At 48.5% G+C, this 19,783-nt stretch overlaps 1 pseudogene; it reads left to right on the top strand.

The window, feature by feature from the left end:
* Nucleotides 1-1,620: 1,620 nt before the first annotated feature.
* Nucleotides 1,621-19,783, top strand: part of LOC136677672 (ras-like protein family member 10B) — a 21,464-nt pseudogene continuing 3,301 nt past the window's right edge.

Here is a 19,783-nt window from a genome sequence, read left to right as displayed (position 1 = left end):
GAGAGGAGGAGGAGAGAGAGAGAGAGATGACAGACAAGAGCCAAGAATGTGTGTAGTAAGAGGAGGAGGGGAGAGAGAGAGAGAGCAAGCGCGTGCCATTGCAGTAACTCTGTGTGTGTGTGTGTGTGTGTGAGAAACCGTGGCGTAAAAAGCTCTGTGTTGTGGGAGGAGAGAAGAGAAGAGCACAAGCACGAGGAGCGAGAGGAGCGCAAAGACTGAGAGAGAAAAAAGAACAACAGCTGCTCAGAGAGAGAGGGAGAAGGAAGGCGAGAGAGAGAGAAAGAGAGGGACTAGGTGATGAAAGGATATCTTCACAGAGATCATTTCAGTTTGCGATGGAGAAGCAGGAGGTGAAGCGCGAGGCTTGAGCGAGAGCCCAATGGAAATCAGCGCTGGAGCGTCCTCAGCTCCTCGGGACCGGTGTCACGTGGTTTTCTTTATGGAAAGATAGCAGCAGGACAACACAGAACCAGGAGTCTTCAGGAACCCAGGAGAACATCATTCCAACCTGGAACCTGCTTCTTTCACAGACTCTGAGTGAGACCCTTGTGGTCCTCGTTTGTGTAGCTCCTCTATCCACAGCTCCCTGACTGAGGACATCTCTAAGGGCTGAACAATTCGCCGTAAAACATCGAACCCGGTTTCTCTGCTCTGTGATTGTTCGTTACAGATTGAGAAGGTCCTTCTTCTGAAGCGTTCCTGAAGTAGCTTTTTGGCGTCATCCATGGTTTGTTTTGTTATGAATTCTCTGGGACAATAACCCTATCATTCACAGCTTCCAGACGTGAACAAACACTATAGTGCAGTATAATTTGACTCTGCACACGCACATATACACACACACACAAACACACTAGTGCACTAGGGGCAGGGAGCACACACACACACACACTTGTAGTGGAGGTCAGCTGGGGGTTAGGTGTCTCCCTCAAGATCAACCCAACTGTGGATGTTGAGGGAGGAGACAGTGCTGTTCCTTCAAAACAAACCTGCGACCTTCCAGTCCCCACTCCTCTAGCCTTTAGCTTTTATAGTTGGACTCTTTGGTGACGACGGCAATTGTGATTAAGGGCTGAACGATTCTAGGCTCAATATCGAATCGTGATGTTTGTGTAATTTTGATTTTTTTAAATAGACGATAATCTGGATCTGTTTTTGTGGCTGTGAATTTACAGCTTAAGGCTTATTGCCAACAGATGATCAGTCATTCGTGGTTGTTCTGTCACAGCTCATGAGGATTAGGCTGACGCTGACTGGTCCGATTCCTCTCCAGACAGTGGTTGAGGAGTAACAGAGCTCACATTACAGCTCTAACTTGAAGAAGACTGTAAACAACACCTTGCAGTTCATAAAATATTTTCAATGCCGACGCATCTATAAAATCCATCATCTTCCAGCTCTTGTGTTTAAATATTTCTTTAATTGTTTTATTACACAGAATTTACCCGTTCTTAAACCACAGTTAGACACACATCCAAAGACTTTGCTTGGTTTCATTTTGTCAGACTCAAGTTAATCATCCCTCTGTCGCCTTGACAAAGCCAGTGTAGCAGTAGTTCACCGCAGGTTCACACAGCTGTCTACCTCTGAAGCCGTGGAGTAACAGCCTGGGTGAAGCGTATGGGTTGAGCGCTCCACTGCGGGATGGTGGAGACGCTGAGCATTGCCGTTATCGGAGCGCCGGGAGTCGGCAAATCCTCCATCATCCGCCGCTTTGTTTACGACGACTTCTCTGAGAGCTACAGCCCCACACAGGAGAGATATGTCTACAGACCCTCGGTGATCCTCAACGGCGTCATGTACGACCTCAAGATACTCGATGTCCCGCCGATCACCTCCTTCCCTTCCAGCCCCACTCAGGTACGGTCTCTGAGTTATGACACTGTCTTAAAGGACTCCACTCACTGCTTCTTTGTCCTAAGTTTCACCATTGGTGCTTTTCCGCTGCATGGAACCTACTCGACTCGACTAGCTTTTCCACCGCCCAAATCTGGTCCTGGTCCTGGTCCTGGTCCTGGTCCCTGCTCGCTTACAGTTTGAATCGAGCTGAGTAGGTACTAAATGTGAGGTGTTAACCCTGCAGAGCTCTGATTGGCCAGAGACCTGTCAATCACCAGGAAATATAGAGCCCCAGCACAAACTCACCACTCGTAAAATCTCTGAAGTTACAGCAGCGTTCACATTAGTTTTTATCCGACTCTCAGCAGCAGCTCGTAACATTCCCCCGAGGGGTTTCTGAAGAGGGGCAGACGCTCCTTGGGTCGGTGTCTGAGGACTGAATGTAGACTGGATATGAAGTACACACTACATGAATGTAGACTGGATAGGAAGTAAACACTACAGGGATGTAGATTGGATAGGAAGTACACACTACAGGGATGTAGACTGGATAGGAAGTACACACTACAGGAATGTAGACTGGATAGGAAGTACACACTACAGGAATGTAGACTGGATAGGAAGTAAACACTACAGGGATGTAGACTGGTTAGGAAGTACACACTACGGGAATGTAGACTGGATAGGAGGTACACACTACAGGAATGTAGACTGCATTTGAAGTACACACTACATGAATGTAGACTGGATTTGAAGTACACACTACAGGAATGTAGACTGGATTTGAAGTACACACAGGAATGTAGACTGGATATGAAGTACACACTACAAGAATGTAGACTGAACTGGAAGTGCACTCTACAGGATTGTAGACTGGATTTGAAGTACACACTACAGGACTGTAGACTGGATATGAAGTAGACACTACAAGAATGTAGACTGGATATGTAGTGTGAATCTATCCAGTCTACATTCCTATATCATATACCATACTACATTCCTGTAGTGTGTACTTCCTATCCAGTCTACATCCCTGTAGTGTGTACTTCCTATCCAGTCTACATCCCTGTAGTGTTTACTTCCTATCCAGTCTACATTCCTGTGGTGTGTACTTCATATCCAGTCTACATCCCTGTAGTGTTTACTTCCTATCCAGTCTACATTCCTGTAGTGTGTACTTCATATCCAGTCTACATTCCTGTAGTGCAATGTAGAATGTAGACTGAAGTGGAAGTGCACACTACAAGAATGTAGACTGAAGTGGAAGTGCACACTACAGGATTGTAGATTGGATTGGAAGTATACACTACAGGAATATAGACTACATTGGAAGTATACAAGACAGAAATATAGACTGGATTGGAAGTATACACTACGGCAATGTAGATGGGATTGGAAGTACACAATACAGGAATGTAAATTGGATAGGAAGTACACACATTATAGTGATGTAGACTGGATTGGAAGTACACACTGCAGGAATGTAGACTGGATTTGAATTACACACTACAGGAATGTAGACTGGATTTGAATTACACAATACAGGGTTGTAGACTGGACTGGAATTACATACTACAGGGATGTAGACTGGTGAAGGAGACAGTCTGCAGGAAGGCTGATGACCACTGCATTGTATAATGTGTTTATTTTAAAGAGTTGTTCTGTGAATGTGAATATTTCACTGTAAACCTGAAGCTATGTGTGTGTGTGTGTGTGTGTGTGTGTGTGTGTGTGTGTAATGAGTGTTGTATTCCCTGGACGTATTGAAGAGTAACTGTCTTGTCTCATTAATGATGAGACGTGTCCTTGTGGAGTGTGTAATTGATTGTAAAGCGTCTGCTGTGTTTCTGTGGGAGCTGTGGGCAGTTTCTCCCCTGGTCTCTCTAAGCTCTTTTCCACCAGAAGAACTTTGGTGGTCTCCAGTGAACCAGCCCTCCAGGTTTACACTGGTTGTGTTGGGATCTAAGGAAAGGTCATCATTGGGGGGCGCTGTGGGGCTGGGTTCCAGTGTCACTGAGTCTGAATTCAGTGCCAGAGCCAGAAATAAACAGATGAAGTCAGAAAGGTGGAGAGAAGTAGCCAGTGCTCCTCGAGTCGTGCCAACCACAGCCCAACACAAATGGAGCATTTTCCTGTTTGTATTTACTTTTATTATTTCTATAACACTCTGTAAATGACCCGTCCAGCTCCACTGTGTCATAACATTTTATTTCAGGCCCTGAGCTCTTTCTGGAGCTTCTTTATCTGGACTCGCCCACGGACAGCGTTATGGTTCCTGCTGAAAAATCCACTCTTCTTAGGTTCTATCTGGGAATTAACTTTCTTTTGGCTCAGGAACCAGTTTATGTTGGTGGAAACGTGCAAAAAGTTTCCAAATTAGGTTTGTGAATGGAACCGAGCTTGTTCCACATTGGAAAAGAACGAACTGTGTCTAGATGCCTGTAGACCACCGAGGACTCTGTGGTTTCTTGGGGAGAAAGTCTGCAGGGTTTAAATGCTTCTCTACTGGAAAGCACAATATGCTGATGCAGGAAGTTGCCGGTGTGTGTGTGTGTGTGTGTGTGAGAGTGAGTGAATGTTTTTGTATGTTTGGTGGAAAGGGCTTTCCTCCAGAAACTCATTTCTCTGGAGGAGCGAGTTGCTATGGAGACGAGGCTTGACTTGAGCATCCATAAATGTGCCTTATGTTAAACCCCCCGCCTCAGGCAGCGAAAGACGGGACAAGATCGCTCTTATCCCTCTCTCTCTCTCTCTCTCTCTCTCTCTCGCTCTCTGTCTCCTGCTCAGAGAGTCCTGCACACAACCTATAGCCTTATTAAAAGTGCTAGACTCCCCTCATCTCCACAGTGGAACACAGTTCTGTTTCTGAGTGAAACGTCTGTGACCTGCTTTGGTCCAAACCCCACGAGCCCCACAGCAGTGTGTAAACAGCCCTGTGTAACAGTCTCCCCCTGTGTAAACAGCCCTGTTCAGAACGCCCGCTTTCAGCTCCTGTTCCTTTAAATGATAATGAGCCGCTCGCTGTTCACCCCGACCCCGAGCGCACAGCAGTGAGGAGCGAGGAGCAGAAGCTCTGGTTTTTAGCTGTTTTCACTTTTTCTTTCTTCTCCGTTTTTACTGTGTGGAACTGTGGATCTGTGTTCTCTGGAGTGATGGAGTTCCTCTGGTGTGTGGAACAGTGGAACTGTGTTCTCTGGAGCGATGGAGTTCCTCTGGTGTGTGGAACAGTGGAACTGTGTTCTCTGGAGTGATGGGGTTCCTCTGGTGTGTGGAACAGTGGAACTGTGTTCTCTGGAGTTTTGGGGTTCCTCTGGTGTGTGGAACAGTGGAACTGTGTTCTCTGGAGTGATGGGGTTCTTCTGGTGTGTGAAACAGTGGAACTGTGTTCTCTGGAGTGATGGAGTTCCTCTGGTGTGTGGAACAGTGGAACTGTGTTCTCTGGAGTGATGGAGTTCCTCTGGTGTGTGGAACAGTGGAACTGTGTTCTCTGGAGTGATGGGGTACCTCTGGTGTGTGGAACAGTGGAACTGTGTTCTCTGGAGTTTTGGGGTTCCTCTGGTGTGTGGAACAGTGGAACTGTGTTCTCTGGAGTGATGGGGTTCCTCTGGTGTGTGGAACAGTGGAACTGTGTTCTCTGGAGTGATGGGGTTCCTCTGGTGTGTGGAACAGTGGAACTGTGTTCTCTGGAGTGATGGAGTTCCTCTGGTGTGTGGAACAGTGGAACTGGGTTCTCTGGAGTGATGGGGTTCCTCTGGTGTGTGGAACAGTGGAACTGTGTTCTCTGGAGTGATGGAGTTCCTCTGGTGTGTGGAACAGTGGAACTGTGTTCTCTGGAGTGATGGAGTTCCTCTGGTGTGTGGAACAGTGGAACTGGGTTCTCTGGAGTGATGGGGTTCCTCTGGTGTGTGGAACAGTGGAACTGTGTTCTCTGGAGCGATGGAGTTCCTCTGGTGTGTGGAACAGTGGAACTGTGCTCTCTGGAGCGATGGAGTTCCTCTGGTGTGTGGAACAGTGGAACTGTGCTCTCTGGAGCGATGGAGTTACTCTGGTTCAGGCTATGTTCTGATATCCAGTGTTGTGTCCTCTATAAACCTTGTGAAGTCATAGGAATGACTGGTTGAATGTGGTAACAATGTCCTGAGGTTGAAGGGTCTGTCTCTGTCTCTTTGTCTCATCCTGTTGGTGTCTACAAATAAATGAAATCAAAGCCCACCGCTCACATCTGAAGACCCTGTCCAAAGGGCCCTCTGAGGTCTCTATGGCAACCAGGTCTTCTGAAGGGGACTGGTGGGTTTATTCAGTGTTATGGGTTGTGGAGGAGAAGGGCCCTTTAGGAGCTCAGGGGGAAAAACTTAAGTACAAAAGTGGAAGAGGGGAACAGAGGGAAAGACAAATCCTCTCTTTCCCCCTGTTCCTCAGCGCTCTGGACCCCCACAGAGCAGGTGTGATGTGGTGGTGGATCATTCTCAGCGCTGCAGTGACACTGACGTGGTGGTGGTGTGTTAGTGTGTGTTGTGCTGGTGTAGAGAGGATCAGACACAGCAGTGCTGCTGGAGTTTTTAAACCCTGTGTCCACTCTCTGTCCACTCTGTGAGACACTCCTCCCTCGTTGGTCCACCTTGTAGATGTAGAGTCAGAGACAGTAGCTCATCTGTCACTGCACAGTGTGTGTCGCTCGTTCTCTAGTCCTTCATCAGTGACACAGGACGCTGTTGGCTCAGTGCAGCAGTGACACTGAGGGGTTAAATCCAGGAATGTTCCAGAGTTTACCTGGAGGAGCTGTGAGTGTGAATGCAACACCTACAACATTTGTCCCGAACATTACCCAGACTTTATCCTCATTGTGCGCTGCCAAAACCTCTGGGTGAATGTTCCGGAGTTTCTCCTGCACGCACTGCACAGGCTCCGCCCCCACGGCTAAAGCACGTGTTTCACCTCCTGCTGTGAGAGCACGTCTCACGCAGAAAATCTCCCACTGTGCGCTGCGTGTGTGAATGACCGCTCCAAGTCGTCTCCAGACCAGACACTCCGGAGTTTCTCTCGAGATTCTCCAGGCTTCACGTGTGAACAAGGCACAAAGAACCAGAGACGACACGTCACAAGAGGCACCTACAAAGTTGTGGACCTGTGTAACCCACCCATCAGATGTGAGCAGATGTAAATGTAGAAGATCAGGATGGAAATGGGCCTCAGGAGACACTCAGAGCCTTCAGTGTAAGGGAAGAGGAACGGTGCCATTTAAACTCTGTTTAACCTCTATTAGAGCTGTGTGTGTGTGTGTGAGGGAGAGAGAGAGATGTAGAGAGAGAGAGGGAAACAGAGAGAGGGAGAGAGACAGAGAGAGAGAGGGAGAGAGACAGAGAGAGAGAGGGAGAGAGACAGAGAGGGAGAGGGAGAGAGACGGAGAGAGACAGAGAGAGGGAGAGAGAAAGAGAGAGAGAGAGAGAGAGAGAAGCTGAGCTCTGCTGTACATAGAAGTAATTCACTGACAGAACAGAAAGCAGAGGATACACTCAGCCCTCCACTTTCTCAGGTTTAACTTGGATTTAATCATTTCTCGAGTTTGGCATCAATTATTAAACCACTTTGCAGCCCATTGTAGAAAATCGCAGAGCAAGCATGTAGGGTGTGTGTGTGTGTGTGTGTGTGTGTGTGTGTGTGTGTGTGTGTGTGTGAAGCTGACACATGGAGTTACATGGTGGACAAAGCAAGACAATAATTACTCTGCAATACTTGCTGTGTTTGCCTCATGAAGGGGTTCCTCAGACTTAGAATGTGCTGTAGATGGTTCTATGGCTCTAGCACCTTTTAGAGAAGGGTTATGTACGGCACCAAAAGAGGTTCCTCTGCTGTAACAAGCTTGACATTGTATTTTTTTAAAGGTTCTGTATAGAACCATCCACATGGGGCAAAGAACCCTTTAATCATGCAAAAGGTTCTTCACGTTAATAAAGAACCCTTTTAGAACTGTCATTTTAAGTGTGTGATGTGGAAAAACTCCTGCTTGGAGCTGATTGGCTGCCACTGGGTGAAACTATTACATTTGCATAAAGCTGATTGGCCCAGGGCATAGACCCCACTAAGTCAGCGGTGCAGTGGGGTGCAGTCCGTTACAACCACAGCGCAGTGGAGTGGCAGTAAATTCACTCCCCTCCCTCAGCGCTACAGCTTTCCTCACTGCTCACAGTCACAGATCAGTAGAGTTTGTTCCTTCCTTGTTGCAGCGTCCAGCTCTCGCTGGATTCTTTCGTCGGCCACCGATCCAAGGAGCGTTTGAACCTCTTCAAAAGACCACAGCGTCATTTTACGAGCTGCCGTCGTGAGTCGGATAAAAACAAACGTGATCTCTGCTGCAGCTGGAGATTTTACAGATGGAGAGTTGGTGCTGGTCGTCTGCGTTGCGTGGCGTAGAGTGACAACACTGGACAATCAGCGCTCTGCAAGGTTTACACGCCACGGTTTAGTCCCTACTCAACAAGAACCCGGTTCTAGAACAGTTGAGTGGAGTTGAATGCTGCTGAAACACAGGATTATGGGAAGGGTAAAGCAGCGAAGGATACATCTATACTGCCTTCTTCCAAATGGATGAAGCACATCGTTTTACACAAACAACTGATGTAGACATGACCTCTCCCTCAGAGCACAGCCCCGTGTCTCAGCCGAGTTACGATCAACACCTCTCCCATGATTCCCTGGGTCTCAAACTTTACACAGAGGAGCTGAGATGGAGCTAACGCTGTAATGGAGTGATGATTACCCACAGGTCGGTGCTGTGATCCTGATTTAATTTAATCACAGCTGAGAGATGAAGCAGAAACTCAACTGAAAACACACACACACACACTATTCTGGGAGCAGCACAGGATCCTAAATCTTATACTAAAGTAAAAGCACCTTGAGTTTCAGCTCTTTAATCTCCTGAATCCTGAGTTGTTGTCAGTAGAAATTCTCAGACACTGAATGTGCCACACTTTGCCTGTTTACACTACCCCCCCACCACACACACACACACACACACACACACACACACACACCCCTGACCTTTCCTTTCCTCACACTATTTTTGTTCAGGACCCGAGAACACTTATGGCATCAGACACCAGCTTTTATTTTGAATCAAACAGCGCAGTGGAGTTCAGGATTGTACGAACACGTGTCCGACACGGAACTGACGTGAGTTTGGAGGACGTACACAGACCTGAGGGGAGGGGTCCGGACGTGGTCCTACTTCCAAGATGCTGTTATTTCTTAACCTCAGTGGCTATAACTGCACAAACAGTCACAACATGTACCCAATATCTCGTGAAACCCCTCCCCAGAGCCCTAGCCCTCAGCGGTGGACCCTGTTTGTGTCTGTGAAAGACCAGGGTGAGCCCTGTATCACTGTGTGTGTTTTCAGTGCGTTCCCTGTATCTGCTACACTCCGTACCTTCACTCCACACCCGTGGTCCCCCTGCAGTAGCTCCTGGATCAGTGATGGGACTGATTCAGCACAGACCTTCACTAAAGACTCTACATCTCTAGTGCTTCCACCAACGTTAAATGGTTCCTGAGCCAGAAAATTAATTCCCAGCTGGAACCAAAGAACAGGGGCTTGGCGAGATAAAGAAGCTCCAGAAAAATCTCAGAGCCTCAAATAAAGCATCATGGTGCAGTGGAGCTGGACGGGTCTTTTACAGAGTGTTATAGAAATAAATAAAGTTTTATCGCTCATAGGTTTTTCTGTAATGGCTCAGGAGACTAATGGTGATTCTCCTAAAGCTCCTTAGGAGAAATAGAATGAGACAAGGGGAAGACATGAGACATAAGTGAGAGATAAAGGAAAGAGTAGAGTTTAGTTGATCTGGCCAATTTGAGCACTGTTTGAGACTTTATTGAGATATCCACTAAATCTCCAGAGGAGATACATGTGAGACACTGAGGTCTTTATCTCAGGTGACACATATGAGCAGCAGGAGACATGCTAAAGTCTTCTATATTTTTCCATCTGATCTCATTGTTGTCTCAGGGAAACTACAGAGAAATTAAGGAGATCTCGTTTTTGGGTTTTCTTTTCTCTGGGAAAGGAAGTGAAAGGAGGTGCTCTGTTTGTGAGATTTCTGGGGCTGCGTTAAGAGCAACAGGCGCATTGGATACTTTTCTCCTCACAGCAATGTTCCAACACCTTCCCAGGAGAGTGCAGGGGCTGTTAGAGCAGTGAAGGGGAACACACTCCTGGTTAATGCCCCTCACTGCAGGAGAGACTCAGGATGAAGGCGTTTACTTGAGCAGAATTAAAGGCATGATTTAGAAAAGTACAAATACATTTAAAATGGAATGAATTGCATGTATTTGGTAAATGTTTCTGTGGACTGCTCCCCTCCGGTCGGTCATGTGCAGGGCTGAGTTTAACGGGGACAGTGAAGGAAGAAAGGAAAGGACCTGAGATCAGCGGAAAGCAGCCATCTCTAACCAGTATGAATTCACCCGGGGCCCAGCTGAGCCTAATGGAGCTTAATGAAGACATTTCAGAAACACCGCAGTGCTACAGTCGCTTGCTCGCTCACACTCTCTCTCTGTTTCTTTCTCCTCTTCCTCTCCCTCTAATCTCTCTGTTTCTCATCTTTTCAGTTTTATTCTGAGGTTAACACCGGTCATTGTTGTTCGCTATGATCTTCACCCACTGCTCTTACTGTGTATGTATTGTGGCAGCCAATGCGAGGTGCCACTGGTGCAGAGACTCATGGGACTGTTTTTGTTTATTCTTAGATGTTCTAGTTATTAATGGTTTCAGTTGTTGACAGTTGACAGTGACTGGAGAGAGGACTGGCATGAAGGGGAGGAAATTACTGCAAATCCTGGCAGGGGGCATGGAGCTGGCACACGAGTTCTGGCTCGCCAACATCCAGGACCAGTGCATCATCGGTTTGGACCTGCTGAGCCGCTGGGAGGCCTGTGTTGATGTGTCGAGGCCGGCCATCACCCTTGGCACAAAGACTTTTGCCCTCCAGCGTGGCCAAATAAGTAAAAAGAAGATCAAAAGCCGGCAAGCAAGTTGTCATGCAGCCACGCCCCAGCTAGTTCCGGATCCTGGTGCTACATCGACTACTGCCTGTGACCCAGCATCGCCGCCTCTCGTCCAAGCCCCAAAAACTGGGTCTGCTATCCTCCCATCTGCTGAGACAATCATGGCTGTCCATGACTTATGGCAACGCAGTGGGGCCGGCCTGACCCATGACCAGCTCCACAAGTTAAAGTGCCTCCTGGATGACAACATAGACATCTTTGCTGCCAGCGACAGAGACTGCAGGCGGACTGGGCTAGTCCAACACACCATTGACACTGGTTCTGCTCTGCCTATTCGCCTTCGCCCACACCGGCTACCCCTTGCAAAACGACAGGTGGCAAAGGATATGATCCGCGAGATGGCGGCTGCTGGTGTGATCAAACCTTCTGACAGTCCGTGGGCATTCCCAGTTGTCTTGGTGAGGAGGAAGGATGGCCGCTGGCGTTTCTGTGTAGACTACCGCCCTCTCAACGCTGTCACCAGGAAGGACTCCTATCCACTTCCACGGATAGATGATGCGCTTGACCACATTGCAGGTTCCAGCTGGTTTAGCTCCCTTGACCTGCGCAGTGGCTACTGGCAGGTAGAGCTTGCCCCTGAAGCTAGACCAAAAACTGCCTTCACCCTGGGACAAGGGCTGTGGCAGTTCAATGTGATGCCATTTGGACTCTGCAATGCTCCGGCAACATTTGAAAGACTGATGGAAAGAGTACTGGCACACATTCCCCGAACCTGCTGTGTTGTGTACCTGGATGACCTGCTGGTAGGGAACGTGCTGTGGCCTATTTCAGTCGCACCTTGGACAGAGCTGAGAGAAACTACTGTGTCACTCGACGTGAGCTGTTGGCGGTAGTATTGGCTGTACGGCACTTCCGTCCCTACTTGCTGGGTAGCCATTTCCTCCTTCGCACCGATCATGCCTCTCTGACTTGGCTCTTAAACTTCAAGCATCCAGAGGGCCAAGTGGCTCGCTGGTTAGAAGTACTCCAGGCATATGATTTTGAGATCCAGCATCGAGCAGGTCGTCAGCATGGCAATGCTGATGCCCTCTCCAGACGTCCCTGCATAGCGGAAAAGTGTCGTCACTGCCAACGGCAAGAAGAGCGGGGCCAATTAGCAATGATGGTAGCAGCTGCTCAGGTTACCCCCAGTGGGGAAGGGTGGCTCCCTCTGACTCCGCAACAACTGGGAGAGCACCAGGAGGCAGACACAGTATTGGCTCAGGTGAGGGGCTGGCTGGAGAGTGCACAGCGCCCCGAGTGGAAGGGCGTGTCAGCACAAGGACCCGAGGTGAAAGCCTATTACTCCCAGTGGGGCAACCTGGAGATCCATGATGGCCTCCTGTACCGGAGATGGCATGCCCCAGGGCGGGGTAAAGACATACTACAGCTGCTAATGCCCCAATCGCTACGACCTCAGGTACTCGAGCTGGCCATGGTTCAGTGGGGATGGGACACTATGGGAATGCTAAGACCCTTCACCGCCTGAGGGGAAGGTTCTATTGGCCTAGTTGCAGACAAGATGTAGAGTTACATGTGCACTGCTGCGACACTTGTGCAGCCCAGAAGGGACCAACTCAGCGGTCCCGTGCCCCACTGCAACGGTACATGGTGGGGGCCCCAATGGAGCGGGTAGGAGTGGATGTTCTGGGGCCCTTCCCCATCACTGAGTCAGGCAATCGGTACATACTTGTGGCCATGGACTATTTCACAAAGTGGCCTGAGGCATATGTGGTACCGGACCAGAGTGCAACTACGACTGCGGGAAAGCTGGTGGAGGAGATGTTCACTCGCTTTGGGGTCCCCGCCGAACTCCACAGTGACCAAGGGAGGAACTTTGAGTCACAGGTGTTTAAGGAGGTCTGCAGGCTGCTTGGGGTGGACAAGACTAGGACAACACCACTACACCCCCAAAGTGATGGTCTGGTTGAACGATTCAACCGCACACTAGCTACTCAACTCGCCATCCTCACCAGTCAACACCAACGCGACTGGGACCAACATCTGCCCCTGGTCCTTTGGTCTTATCGAACTGCGGTCCAAGAGTCCAGCCAGTGCACACCTGCTGCCCTCATGTTCGGGCGGGAGCTCCGCACACCAGTGGACTTGGTGTTTGGGGCCCCACCTGAGCCGGAGATTGTTGGAGGGACTGAAATGGACTACCTTAGGAGGCTGAGGGAACGTCTACAGGTGGTCCATGACTATACTCGCCAAGCCCAGGAAGAAGCTGGAGTGCGGCAGAAGAGGGCCTATGACTCCAGGTGCAGGGGGAGGGCTTTTGTGCCAGGGGACAAGGTCTGGGTGTATTGCCCGGTCCGCAAGAAGGGTGTGTCCCCCAAGCTTTGTTGTCACTGGCAAGGGCCTGCTGACATTGTGACACGGCTGTCAGATGTGGTGTATCGGGTGCGCATGCCCGGCCGGGGGCGCATGGTGGTATTGCACCAGGACAGACTCTCACTATATCGGCCACTTGCCTCGCCGACCGTTGGAGATGGGGGTACTGGAGGTACCACATGTACAAACAGGGACGATGCCCCCTCTGCTGGTATCAGGCAGCCTACTCGTCTAAGACGGGTTCCGGGACACTTGAGAGACTTTGTGTTGGGCGATGGGGTTGTCGGGGGCGACTAACCCCTTCTGGTGGGGGCTATGTGGCAGCCAATGGGAGGTGCCACTGGTGCAGAGACTCATGGGACTGTTTTTGTTTATTCTTAGATGTTCTAGTTATTAATGGTTTCAGTTAATCAGTGATGTTGTGCTGCTCTTACTGTTGTTTATGGGTTGTGGTGTCAGTTATGCATTGTTAATTTGGGTGGCCACCATGACCGAGATGAGTATGGCAATTAATGACCTTGGGCTATTTTCCTGTGTTGTTAAGCTTTGGGTTGTGTCAATAAAGGTGCAGTTTCTGTGGTACACCACCAGGTGGGCACAGGAAACCAGCAGAAAAGCTAAAGAAGTCTCTTTCTTCTTCTGGTGCTCGTCACAGTATTATATACTTTATAGACGGATCTGAATCACTTGTAGTAGACACTGAATCACTCAGAACTGGTTCGGATTCCTTCATCACATGTGCGGTGTCATTCATTGTAGACACTGAATAAATCATAGTGGATGCTGAATCATTCATATTACATATAGAATCATTTGTAAAACATGCTGAATTATTGATAGTAAATGCTGAATCATTTAGAGTAGATGCTGAATAATTTCTAGCAAATACTGAATCATATATACTGAATCACTTATGATGGATACTGTATCATTCATAGCAGTTTATCCACTTTATTCTTCATCTCTCTCATTCCCTCCCTCCCATCCCCCCACCTCTCTGACTTTCTCTCTCTCTCTCTCTGACACTCTCTCTCTCATTCTCTTTCTCTCTCTGACTCTCTCTCTCTCTCTCTCTCTCTCTCTCTCTCTCTCTCTCTCAGACCAATAGAGCTGAATAATCTCTGTATGAGCATCTTGTCAGTCTGAATTTAAGTGGATTATAGAGTTAGCCGGATTAAGTAATCCTGGATCACACACTGAACTCTGTTAAACCCACATTTATCAGTGTGTGACATGAACTGCCCAATGACTCCTCCCGTAACGTCCAGTGGAGCCAATGAGACACGGGCTCTCAATTTAGGAACCGCCCACCAATGACTCCCCCATAACATCCCAAGGTGTGATGATTCATCAGGGGGTTTAGTGAGGGATGATGATTGATTGGGGGTTGAGTGAGGGATGATGATTGGTCGGAGGGGTTTAGTGAGGGATGATGATTGATTGGGGGTTGAGTGAGGGATGATGATTGGTCGGAGGGGTTTAGTGAGGGATGATGATTGGTCAGGGGGATGAGTGAGGGATGATGATTGGTCGGAGGAGTTTAGTGAGGGATGATGATTGATCTGAGGGGGTTAGTGAGGGATGATGTTTGGTCGGAGGGGTTAGTGAGGGATGATGATTGATCTGAGGGGGTTAGTGAGGGATGATGTTTGGTCAGAGGGGTTTAGTGAGGGATGATGATTGATCTGAGGGGGTTAGTGAGGGATGATGTTTGGTCGGGGGGTTGAGTGAGGGATGATGATTGGTCGGGGGTTTAGTGAGGGATGATGATTGGTAGGTGAGTTTGTGAGGGATGATGATTGGTCGGAGGGGTTTATTGAGGGATGATGATTGATCTGAGGGGGTTAATGAGAGATGATGTTTGGTCAGTGGGTTTAGTGAGGGATGATGATTGATCTGAGGGGGTTAGTGAGGGATGATGTTTGGTCGGAGGGGTTTAGTGAGGGATGATGATTGATCTGAGGGGGTTAGTGAGGGATGATGATTGGTCGGAGGGGGTTAGTAAGGGATGATGATTGGTCGGAGGGGTTTATTGAGGGATGATGATTGATCTGAGGGGGTTAGTGAGAGATGATGTTTGGTCAGTGGGTTTAGTGAGGGATGATGATTGATCTGAGGGGGTTAGTGAGGGATGAGGTTTGGTCGGGGGGTTGAGTGAGGGATGATGATTGGTCGGGGTTTAGTGAGGGATGATGATTGGTAGGTGGGTTTAGTGAGGGATGATGATTGGTCGGAGGGGGTTAGTGAGGGATGATGATTGGTCGGAGGGGGTTAGTGAGGGATGATGATTGGTCGGAGGGGTTTATTGAGGGATGATGATTGATTTGAGGGGGTTAGTGAGGGATGATGTTTGGTCAGTGGGTTTAGTGAGGGATGATGATTGGTCGGGGGTTTAGTGAGGGATGATGATTGGTCGGTGAGTTTAATGAGGGTTGATGATTGGTCGGAGGGGGTTTATTGAGGGATGATGATTGGTCGGAGTGGTTAGTGAGGGATGATGATTGGTCGGAGGGCGTTTATTGAGGGATGATGGTTGGTTGGGGGGGTTTAGTGAGGGATGATGATTGGTCGGTGGATTTAGTGAGGGTTGATGATTGGTTGGTGGGTTTAGTGAGGGATGATGATTGGTCGGTGGGTTTAGTAAGGGATGATGATTGGTCAGTGGGTTTAGTGAGGGATGATGATTGGTCGGAGGGGTTTAGTGAGGGATGATGATTGGTCGGTGGGTTTAGTGAGGGATGATGATTGATCAGGGGGTTTAGTGAGGGATGATGATTGGTCGGTGGGTTTAGTGAGGGATGATGATTGGTCTGGGGTTTAGTGAGGGATGATGATTGGTCGGTGGGTTTAGTGAGGGATGATGATTGATCAGGGGTTTAGTGAGGGATGATGATTGGTCGGTGGGTTTAGTGAGGGATGATGATTGGTCGGAGGGGTTTAGTGAGGGATGATGATTGATCGGGGGTTTAGTGAGGGATGATGATTGGTCGGTGGGTTTAGTGAGGGATGATGATTGGTCGGAGGGGTTTAGTGAGGGATGATGATTGATCAGGGGTTTAGTGAGGGATGATGATTGGTCAGTGGGGTTTAGTGAGGGATGATGATTGATCGGGGGTTTAGTGAGGGATGATGATTGATCAGGGGTTTAGTGAGGGATGATGATTGGTCGGAGGGGTTTAGTGAGGGATGATGATTGATCGGGGGTTTAGTGAGGGATGATGATTGGTCGGTGGGTTTAGTGAGGATGATGATTGATCAGGGGTTTAGTGAGGGATGATGATTGGTCGGTGGGTTTAGTGAGGGATGATGATTGGTCTGGGGTTTGAGCTAATTGTGTGTGTGTGGGGGGGGGCATTAAACAACAGCTCCATCCTCCACCGCTCTGGGAGGACTGTGAATCAGTTTACAATGATGTACTTATTGAAGAACCACTCTCACAACCCCCTGGGACCACTTTAAGAACCTCGAGGGGGTTATGACCCCAAAGTTAAAACACTAATTGATTTCTATGTTTTTCTGCCATCCGCCCTTTCACCTTAATCCACTCTCAGTCTTTACATCTCTCTCATTTCAGTGGGGGGGGGGTGAGTGTTGTGTGGACGGATGATCCCGGTGCTCAGGGCTGAGGCAAACATCATCTTCATTCCAGAGACGAAGAGAGAGAAGGATGAAGGAGGAGAGGAAGTGTTCTCTTCCCTTTCTCTGCTCTGCCTCCGCTTTCGGAGGGAAGAGGGGTCTCTCTCTCTCTCTTTCTCTCTCTATTTTACGGTGAGGGGCATGTTTCTATTTTTAGCTCTGTGGAGCTAGAGGAGAATCTACAGCACCACACAGGATTTAAACACAACACACACACACACGCACGCACACACACACACACACGCACGCACACACACACACACACACACACGAAAACATGTTTACACAGATATTCATACATAAAAATATTCTAATTTTCTTTCTCACTCACACACACACACACATACACACAAACAAAACATGTTTACATTCATATACACACACACCATAGACACAGACACACACAAATACACACACAGTATAACACACACTCATATTTATACACTTACATATAGACATTTCTACATACATATTTAGACATTAAATAATGTAATGTGTGCGTGTGTGTGTGTGTGTGTGTGTGTGTGTGTGTGCACGTGTGTGTGTGCGTGTGTGTGTGTGTGTGTGTGGTGTATGAACATATGGAGAATAAACTGGTTGGTTCAGGGTCAGCAGAGCTGTAAGATTCTTCTTCACGTGTCAGGTGCACTTTCTAAATGATAAAGAATAAATAATCACTTTCACAAACATGATCTGCTACTTCCTGGATGTAAAAATGATGGACTGCACCTTTAATGTGTTTGGGCTCCGGACCCCCAGGGCATGCAGGAGATCTGTGGCTGACAATCGAAGGGGAGAGTGTTCCTGACACTTTTCATCCTCAGGGTTTCAGTCTGATTCAGCGCCTGACGGATGGATTTCATTTCCATCCTTGTACCAGCGTTTAGATGTGTGTGTGTGTGTGTGTGTGTGTGTGTGTGTGTCAAGCTGTAACTCCAAAAGATAAACTGTACGGCCGATGTTTGTGGTCACTTGCTCTTCTAATGTTTCTTCTGAAATGAAGGACATTAATCAGGAGTGTGTTCCTCTGGGAGGCTCTACTCTAGATTTCTGAACATAGCTGTGAGGATCTGATGGAGTTCACCCTCATCATCAGAGGGTGAGAGTCAGGGGCAGGTGTTGGGGATTAGTTCTGGATCAAACTCACCACTCCAACTCACCCCAGAGAAACCCCATCACTCCAGAGAACACAGTTCCACTGTTCCACACACCAGAGGAACCCCATCACTCCAGAGAACACAGTTCCACTGTTCCACACACCAGAGGAACCCCATCACTCCAGAGAACACAGTTCCACTGTTCCACACACCAGAGGAACCCCATCGCTCCAGAGAACACAGTTCCACTGTTCCACACACCAGAGGAACCCCATCTCTCCAGAGAACACAGTTCCACTGTTCCACACACCAGAGGAACCCCATCGCTCCAGAGAACACAGTTCCACTGTTCCACACACCAGAGGAACCCCATCTCTCCAGAGAACACAGTTCCACTGTTCCACACACCAGAGGAACCCCATCGCTCCAGAGAACACAGTTCAGTGTCTAAGTTCTTCATTCTTTCTGTACCTCTTTCTTTCTCTTTCATACTCCCACTCTATTCTTTCTTTAGTCTCTTTCTCTCTCTCCCTTCCTCTCCCTTCTCCCTCTCTCTCTCTCTCTCTCTCTCTCTCTCTCTCTCTCTCTCTCTTCCTCTCCCTTCTTCTCTCTCTCTCTCTACCCCACCCCCTCACTCCTGCTCCTGAAGCAGAATGGATTAATAATCTATATTCATCTCACAGTCAGAGAGCTCGCTCACAACATGCAATAACCACCCCCCACCCCCCACTGAAGAGTGGAGAGAGGGAGAGAGAGAGAGAGAAGAAGGGAGGAAGGATAAAAAGAGGGTGAAGAAGCTGTGAGGAGAGAGAAAAAAGTGAAGGAGAGAAATCGAGGGAGAAAATGGATACAGAGGGAGAGAGAGGGAGAGACTGGATGAAGACTGAGAGAAAATATGTGAAAGACAGGAGCAGATAGAACAATAGAGTGATAGATAGATAGATAAAGTGTGGTAGGAGGAAAGGCGAGCGAGAGGGAGACAGCCAGTGTGTGTGTGTGTGTGTGTGAGGGGGAGGTCAGTGTGTCAGTGAGTGATTTCTCCACTGTTCTCTCTGCACTCTGTGTAATTATTATTAATAAATCAGGCCTGTTCTCACTCAGGTCCTTGTCCTCGCTGCAGGGGGACGGTGTGTGTAAATGACCTTCTGAAACACTCTCGGACCCTCCCCTCAGAGAAGACCACCCCACACTCAGACCAGCCACAACATTACAACCACCTCTTACTACAGCGCCACTCACCACCACAGAGGTCCACTGCAGTCCAACTGTTCCTCTGCATACTTTATTAGCCCCTGACAGAACCTCCACAGGACCCCCAGAGAACCCCCATAAAATCCCCACAGAACCCACACAGAACCTCCACAGAATCTCTACAGAACCCCCATAGAACCACCACTGAACCACCACAGAACCCCCTCATGTTCTCAGTGCAGCAGTGACACTGAGGGGTTTAAAAACTCCAGCAGCACTGCTGTGTCTGATCCACTCTACACCAGCACAACACACACTAACACCACCACCACGTCAGTGTCACTGCAGCACTGCAGAGAATGATCCAGTGCTGAGAGTGACAGGGTGAGTGTGAGAGTCTGTTGTTACAGTTTATTATTTCTGTGATTTTACGAAAGCCCCTCTCCGTTTTGTGTTTTTTAATTATATTGTAATGACAGTGATTATAGAAACACAGGCCCTGATGATAGCTCTGTGCTGAATGAAGTAGAAAAGGAATCAGTTGCTTTGGATCAATTAAACCCACGGGATTTAACAAGTGACTCCATGAAGCTTTGTGTCAGAGCTGCTAATTTCACACTGACACACAAAATAAAAGTCCT

The sequence above is a fragment of the Hoplias malabaricus genome, chromosome Y (genome assembly GCF_029633855.1).
Source record: "Hoplias malabaricus isolate fHopMal1 chromosome Y, fHopMal1.hap1, whole genome shotgun sequence".
NCBI lineage: Eukaryota > Metazoa > Chordata > Actinopteri > Characiformes > Erythrinidae > Hoplias > Hoplias malabaricus.
The sequence above is the reverse complement of the archived record's forward strand: the minus strand, read 5'-3'. Positions and strand labels throughout refer to the sequence as shown.